The following is a 7,985-nucleotide window of genomic DNA, read 5'->3' as shown; positions in this document are numbered from 1 at the left end:
AAAGAAAAAAAAAAAAAAAAAAAAATTCTGAAGGGGAGGATTCTCATCAGAATATTTACTTTTATGCTTATTGTGAATGGCTTTCTGTGCCTCTTCTTCAGACTTCATTATTCTTGTAGTACTTCAATTTTGCCACCCAGGGAGGACCTGCCTAAAATAACTTTGCAAGGGAATCTAATTTCTAATTAATAATGCATTTTAATTTAACAACTAATAATTTTACATTCTAATTTGTAATTGAGCTTTCCCTTGATGAATACAGAGAAGAGTATTTAAATAATGGTGTAACTCTCTATAAGACTCCCTTCTTCCTTATTCCCATCAGTTTTACATTATCCCTTGAACACATGTGAGCTCTTCCCCAGGGTGGTGTGACAGACAGAGATTAAACAATCATCCTTAGATGATCCTTAGAATAGATCCTTATTGTCTAGAAAATTGAATTAGAAATTTTATGGTCTCATTCTTACCAACTTCAGCACTCTTCAGAAGCTACTCCTAAGCAGAAGGATAAATGAAGTAATAACCCAAAACTACTATGATATGTTTGTAAAAAACATAATTAGTTGGTAAAGGTGTATTTTATTAATGTTTCCTGTAATGTGTTTTTTTAAGTGACCACACAGCTATGTTTCTAATAGTGTAGTAAGTAAAAATGAATAGAAATGAATATATTCTGGAGGAAAGGGTTGTCAGTCCCCAGCTGAGAGAGTCCAGGTGCAGACTGCAGGGTACAGCTGATAGAAGAACAGTTAATTACCTTGTGAGCTGGGAGCAGGGAACTTTCTGGCTGTGCACAGATTAAATACATCGTGCTCTCTGCATGACCTCATGGCAGGCCTTGACAGGTTTCCTGTGTCTGGTGATGAAATCACCTTGGTGGTAGTGGTACCAAAGCCCCTGCACTTGAGTTGTGCATGGAAACATCCCATGGCGATGTCCTACCTCCCCCTTTTCCAAAGAACAGCCAGTGTTCAAATGTGTATCTTTCTGTGCTTCTAACTCCTCTCAGGACAGGGTAACTTTCCAGACAAACAACCCCTTTCTTCTAAAGTCGCCAGTCTCAAAAGGAAGTTCAGAACTACCTTGGGGTTTGACTGTCCTGGGACTCTGCCTTGGGCTCTCTGCCACTAGTAGTTGTGGCATAAATGAGAATGAACCTCCTGACACAAAGCCCTCTCCTGAGTGAGGAGAACTGATCTCCATTTGAACACAGTTTGAGCTGATGTTCTCATTAACAGCTACTACAGCTCCATGCTCGGCAGGGCTGGCTAGTAGGGAAAAGGTGGGTGCTCAGGGAGCAGAGGCAGGCGATACAGAGAAGCAGCATCCATGAAACATGGAGAAGAGTGCTGGATGCTCTCAGTTTGGATCTTGCTGTTCAAGACCTGCTAATTAGCCCATGTTCTTCCCTGCTGGCATCTGAAGTGTTTCTGTTTTGCAGCTCGGGCCTATCCTGAAAATAGTCCAGAGCTGCAGGAACTCCTGGGGTTTGAGGGCCTTCTCTGCCTGTTGGCACCTGACCTTGTTTCTGCCCACAGTGGTTGAAAAGTAGTTTGAATTTCAGGGAGCTGTGAAAGGCTCCAAGATCACTGCACTATTGCTAGTTAGTTACTCAGTATGTTTAGTGACTTGGGATATGGATCTAAATGACCTGCTAGGGAGCAAGAAAAGGAGGGAAGTACAGTGGCAGCTCAGCTGCAGATTGAATTCCTCTGGTCTTCAGAATTAGCTTGGAGTAAGGGCTGTCACATCAGCTTTTCCCTCTTCTTTCTTTTATGTGGTTCATGTGGTACAGGGGCAACAAGAGCAGTTGCTGGCACCATTAAGACATGTAACATTAACATCCTGGTAATGATGTTTATACTTTCCTACTCAAAATTTCACACTTTGAACTTGTTCGTCTTTACTGAGGTGGGTTGGTGTGCTTGTAACACACTCAGCACTTGATCTGAGTCCAAGTGTCTTTCTCATGTCTGCAAGGTAGAGCTGCCTCTGATAATTCAAACACGCTGCCTTTTTGTGCCATTCTCCCTGGATGAGTAGGATTTTAGAGAACTATTCAAAGCAAACTGTTTGGGGGAGGAGGAAAGTCTGTCGCAAGGAGTGCTAAAAGAGAGGCATTGCCAGGAAAGGAGGTTTCTTGGAGTCCCAGAAGGCACGGACTGATGTTGAAAAGATAGTGAAGATTATGCTGGACAAATAGCAAGGTACTGATTCTCCCTTCCAGGCCAGGTAGCACCTCCCCCTCCTTGCTCCAGCTGCTCTGCCCTGGCTTGCTGGCCAGTATTTCTGAAGACTCCTTTCTTAAGTATTTTCTGTGATATAATGAGGATTCAAAATAAGCATTTCTATGATTTATCTTTTTCTCTCCCCTTCTTCAGGCTGTTTGCTCTTCCTGACCCTTCTTGAAGGTCTTTGGTCCCACATTTCAACTTTGTCCATCTGGTTTGACCTGTGGTTGTTTAGGGGTTTCAGAACAGGGACACACACAGCTCTTCCAGTTACTGTCACCTTCTCTGCATTCCCATGTTTTCCTAACTCTGCTGATGGGGGCAGTTCACACAACACAGCCGATCCTGCTGCACAAACAGACAGAAATCTATGGATGGAATGAAAATGCTCTTGAATAGAGCTTCTGTGGAAATAGGTTTCCCACGCTGGTTTTTTGCTATTAAATACGCTTCAGTCAATGATTCATTACCAGCACTATGAAATAAAAAGTCAAAATTCTGATTATTATGTACCACTAATGATTTGTGGATGACATACTAATTCAAAAAGACAAGGTGGCTTTTAAAGTACTCATTTTAAAAAAAGAATTTGCTTGACAATATTATAAAATTATTTTCCCAAATATAAAAATCTTGTCAATTTTCTGCAGGTGGCTGTGAATTCATGAAATCAGTTAATTAAAACCAGAATTCCTTCAGTTAAACTTTCTGTGCTTTTTGGTGCCAGTTTTCTGACTGCTGCCACAGATCAAATAAAAACATAAAACTATACATTTGTTTCTCTTGTGACTCCTTGACTAATTCTTCTTCTGGGGTAAAGTTTCCTTCAGTACTTCTATAAAACTTAGAGTAAATAAGTAGATTTTTTAATCCCAAACACTGTATAGAGTGAAGGCCATCTCGGTGGAAGCCCATTCAATGTCCATTTCTCCCCAAATATAACTTGCCAAGTGTATAAAAGGAAAAGGTGAGCAATCCCTACAAGCAGAGATATATCTTTTAACATTATTTCTGGCCTCCAAGGTGGCTGCTGCTTGGAGAATGGCTGGTCTGTGTGTGGGAGGTGGTAAGTGATTTCCTTTGCTTCATTTCTGTCTCTCTCCTGCACCTAATAAACTGTTTTTATCTCAACCTATGTGCATTCCCACTTCTATTTTTCTTCTTTTCTCCCCCTGTCCTGCTGGTGATGGCACAGTGAGTGGTTGTGTGGCTGCTGGCCAGGGTCAACCCACTACATCCAAGAGAAATGCTATAGTGTGGTCAGATATGGAGAATATAAAGGTAAGATTTTTCATGGCAAATCTTTATTTGGATTTTATGTGAATTAGAGGATACAAGAAATTAATGATTGTTATTGCTAGCAAATCCTGGGATTCTAGGATCTACCATGATACCCCTAGGCCCTGGTTATCTTACAGACAGTCAGATAAAACTGGAGAGGGGGAATCAAATTGTCCTGTAGACACTGCTGGTTTTATCTTCATCCTGACTGAAACCTAGCATAAGAATTTTACTTTCCTCCTATCAAACCCTTGCCTGGTGATCATTTTCTTTCATCAACACCATTCTTTCTGTTTATCTTTTCTCTCCCTGCCTCCCCAAGATAGGATGGTTATTGTAATTTTCAAACTCAGCAAGAACATTTTCAAATGTGGATTTTCCTCTGTAATGGACATTCCATCAAAACATAAGGCAATTAGGGATACACTTTAACTGCTGTCCTTCCATTTTCATGCTGCTTAAAGAAATGCAACAAGAGTTGTCCCAGTAGGGACCTGAAGACTGACATAATATTTTAGGATTTAATGTTGTAACTAAGAGGATTTAATTAACCTTCTTGCTCTTTGGGAGATCTGAGACACAGGATCCAGTTCCTCAGAAAAGCACGGCTGCTTCTCTTGCAGTTACTGAGCTCATTAATCTCTGTGATATGGTTGTTAAGGGTACAGCTATGTTTTGATGAAGTTGAAGTGCTAAATATTTTACAATTAAATTCCTTGTTGCAGAGAACATAATTTAAACAAACCAGTAACAGAAGAGGAGCAAGGGGAAAAAGAAGGAAATGGAAATTCAGGAGCAGAAAATGGTGTGGGATACATTGACTTCCTCTGTTTGCCTGACACCTGTGCTACTGGATTTGTGCATATGAAATATGATAGAACAGGACAATGAGAAATTTAACCCTTAGTTTACATTAACTACCACACAATATACACAAACAGCACCTCTGAAACCAGTTTCTTCCTCTGAAACAATTCCCACCTTTCAAGTTAGACTTCATTCCTCCTCTAGGAGGGAGAGTTCCCAAAAGCCACAGAAACTGCCCATGAAACTAGCCTAACCCAAACCCAGCCATGTAGTACTGATGGGACTGCCTGGTGGCAGTGGTTATTGGGTGTATAAATCTCTAAGTCATCAATAAGAAAAAACATCACAGAAGAACAATGGTGCAAAATTTTGATGGGAGAAAATTTTAAATTCTGTATGATATCTTATAAATCCTATTGCGGAGAGAAGCTGTGAACTGAGGGGGAAGTGACATGGCTGCACGATCAGAGTGCACAGACAAAGTGAAAGCTGAACAGACATCAGCTACTGCTAATGAAACAGTTAATGAAGTGCAGTTAAACAAAGTGAGTGTGATGTGCAGAGTCTGGGTGTTGAAATACAATGAGTTTATGTGCCTTGTTTTGGGGGGGAGAGAGAGTCTATTTTTCTGAGGTTGTTTTTCCTGCTAGTGTGTTGTCATCCACCAGAGCCCTGTTCCTGTAAACACCCACGCCAGGGTGTCGATGGTGTGCGCTATGGCCCTGCTCCAGCAGCACACCTCTGCTCTGTGCAGAAGCCAAGCTGTGGAGTAGGGATGAAAAGAAAGGCTGGCGTGTCCTTCTGTCCATACCAACCTGAAATCCAAGGGAAAATGAGATGCAAGGACTTGGAAACCAGGAAACACCTCCTGGTTTAGTAATATATATGCAGTGTTTCCAACCAGTCATACAGGTGCCTCCTAGATTAATCTGCTCCTTTATACTGTGCCTCAAAGTCAAGATCCATCCCAGAGGTGACCTTACTTGGGCACTAAGCCTGTGGCTGGAATAGAAATGATAATGCTGGTACATAAAAGCCTGGTTTTAATGGCTCTGCCTGGCCATAAACTACCTCAAATTCAGCTCCTCCTCTCTTACTGACTACTCATTCAAAGTACAGGTATAATTGTGCCCTGCTAATGTGGCAACAGAAAAGTGTCAGGCACCTGATACTCAGCAATCTGAAATGGTGGAGAGAATTTGCTTGGCTAAAGAGACCAATTGGTAGGCAAGAATTAAATTTTATCTTGCCAAGCATGTAAGGTTGGAAAATTGGAGTGAACTGTAGCACCATGATGGCCTGGTGTCTGTAATGATTATGTTTTGTGAATACAAAATTAATATTCACTTAAGACCTGTAACGATTTCTAGTAGATACAGAGAGTATTTTAGCTGGTGTAAAAGCAGGAGGAAAAGCAAAATTCTAGTTGCCCTTCAAGTGGTCTCTTTTTCCCTTTCCCACATTTTTGCCAGAAGGAAAATTTCATCCATTCATTTCAAAATGCAAGGTAAAACCAGAAGATTTCCAAATGCTTGGATTTTTTCTCTGTATAGTTTGCTATAAAAGATCTGTTTTTTCCATCAGAGACCAGTCAATTTCACTTCCCTGTCAAACTGAATTTCAAATATTTTTGGCAATTAAACACCTGAGACACAATGAAAAGTTGTTTTCATTAGTTTTCTTGCCTATATTAATGAGTCTGTCTTGTTTTTTGGGGGGGAGAAGATGGTTTAGGAATAAACCACAAATGGCGATTATTTGGTTCACTTGCTATCAAAAACAGCAAGCAGGGCTAGGACAGGGCTTTTGTTTTGGTTGGTTGGTTTGGGTTGGTTTTTTTTTTAATGTTTGTTTTTAACAGAAACAGCTACACTGCAACCATAAAAATGAGAGGAAATTGAATATTTATCCAATTCTATAGCAATTAAAATGTTAATCCCAATGAACTATTGGCCTTAGCTCTAATCACTGAGAAAAGGGGATAAGGACATTTGACTTGGGTTTGCCTGTTTCCCTACCTCTGCTGCTTAGGACTGTGCAGGACCATTTAACAGATGCCCAAAATGAGTTACTTTGGAGCTTACCGGGAGGAATTTCTAATTTTTTTCTAAGTGCAGACAGAGTGCTTTTTCTTTTCTGTTTCTGTAAATCCTTTTAGCCACACACTTATCACCTGTACTGTAAAACATTGTTTAAGTGCTGACATTTTAAAAATAAAATTGTACCATATGTCTTGACTCTCACAGCACTAAAAAATCTTCATGTCCAGCTGCTCACCTAAACCTGAAAATCAGATAAACATTTTATTGTGCTATATAAGATTCTTAAAGTTTGACTGTGCCAAGGGAACAAGTCTTGTTACAACCAAGGTGACAGCGAATTTCTGTGCAAATGTTTGTGAAAATATTCAAAGAATAGGAAACAACCAATAATCCCCACAGTAAAATAGTAGTGATAGAACTGGGAGTATTCAGCAGTATTAAGGGACGAAACATGTTACAAAAGGATGCTGTAATTATTTTTGAATCAACATTATAAGTCTAGAAAATAGGGTTAAGGTTTTCCTGAGAGAAAATTCTAAACGAATTGACTTCTGTAAATATTTGAACACCCAAACCACCTGAGCACAATGTCACTGTACAATAAAGAGTTATGATTAATTCCCAGATTATTTATAGTCCTACCTGAGGTTACATTTGGTTTTACACACGTATGCAGTGTTTTCCATTTTTTACCACTTATGGTAGGCTACTTTCAATATGCTCTTCTAGATCTTATTCAGTTGAATTGAGACAGTAAGTGCAAACCCTCGAAGTTTAGGATTCTTGATTCGGAAGAAACTGCAATGACGAAGGTGAACAGTAGATTTATTTAAAAGAAAGGAATAACATCTCAGTCTAAAGTAAAACAAGGGTTTAATACCACTAATTAGACCCAACAGAAGTGTAATAGGGTGTTATTATCTTTATGCATTTAAAACCCTAGATTATAAACCATTAAACTTCAAGGACCATATATTTGAGGCCAGTGGAAAATATGATCCCCAATGCACTTACCCCCGCTGAACTAGCCAGGAATAGCCATGGCACTGACACATCGGGCAGCTGGCCACGAAGTCCACCAAAGCCTCACAGAAGTCCTGCAACGACTTTAAATAAGATTCATTTTAATAAAGAGCATCTCTCTTATGAGGAGAGACTGCGGGAGCAGGGCCTGTTTAGTCTAGAGAAGGCTGAGAGGGGACGTCATCCGTACATATAAATATCTCGCAGGCGGGTGTCAGAGGATGGTGCCAGACTCTTCAGTGGTGCCCAGCGGCAGGACAAGGAGCAATGGCCACAAACTAAAACACAACAAGCTTCACCTCTACAAAAGGAGTAACTTCTTTCCATTGAGGGTGGCAGAGCTCTGAACAGCTGTCCGGGGACGGCGTGGAGTCTCCCTCTCTGGAGACATTCCAGACCCACCTGGACGCGTTCCTGTGTCACCTGCTCTGGGTGACCTTGCCGGGGCAGGGGGATGGACTGGGTGATCTCCAGAGGTCACTCCAACCCCGACTATTCCGCGATTCACCCCGTTCACGCCGCCTGTCGGCGATCGGGGGGTCTGACCCTCAAGCGCCTCGGGCCCTCCCTCAGGGGCAGCCCCGCCCCGGGTCCCCGC

General features: G+C 41.2%; 2 long non-coding RNA genes across 2 annotated transcripts; one reads left to right on the top strand and one right to left on the bottom strand.

Moving 5' to 3' along the window:
* On the top strand, nt 1-7,203 carry LOC108446502. The gene is made up of 2 exons (XR_001861713.1): nt 1-3,515; nt 4,241-7,203. It is a non-coding gene; the product is annotated as an uncharacterized LOC108446502 (long non-coding RNA).
* LOC108446501 lies at nt 7,174-7,979 on the bottom strand. Its single transcript, XR_001861712.1, has 2 exons — nt 7,578-7,979; nt 7,174-7,470 (listed from the first exon to the last, which is right to left on the bottom strand). It is a non-coding gene; the product is annotated as an uncharacterized LOC108446501 (long non-coding RNA).
* Between the last annotated feature and the right edge of the window lie 6 nt (nt 7,980-7,985).

The sequence above is a fragment of the Corvus brachyrhynchos genome, unplaced genomic scaffold, assembly GCF_000691975.1.
Source record: "Corvus brachyrhynchos isolate BGI_N302 unplaced genomic scaffold, ASM69197v1 scaffold32, whole genome shotgun sequence".
Taxonomy (NCBI): Eukaryota; Metazoa; Chordata; class Aves; order Passeriformes; family Corvidae; genus Corvus; species Corvus brachyrhynchos.
This window is presented reverse-complemented; position numbering and strand designations above follow the sequence as displayed.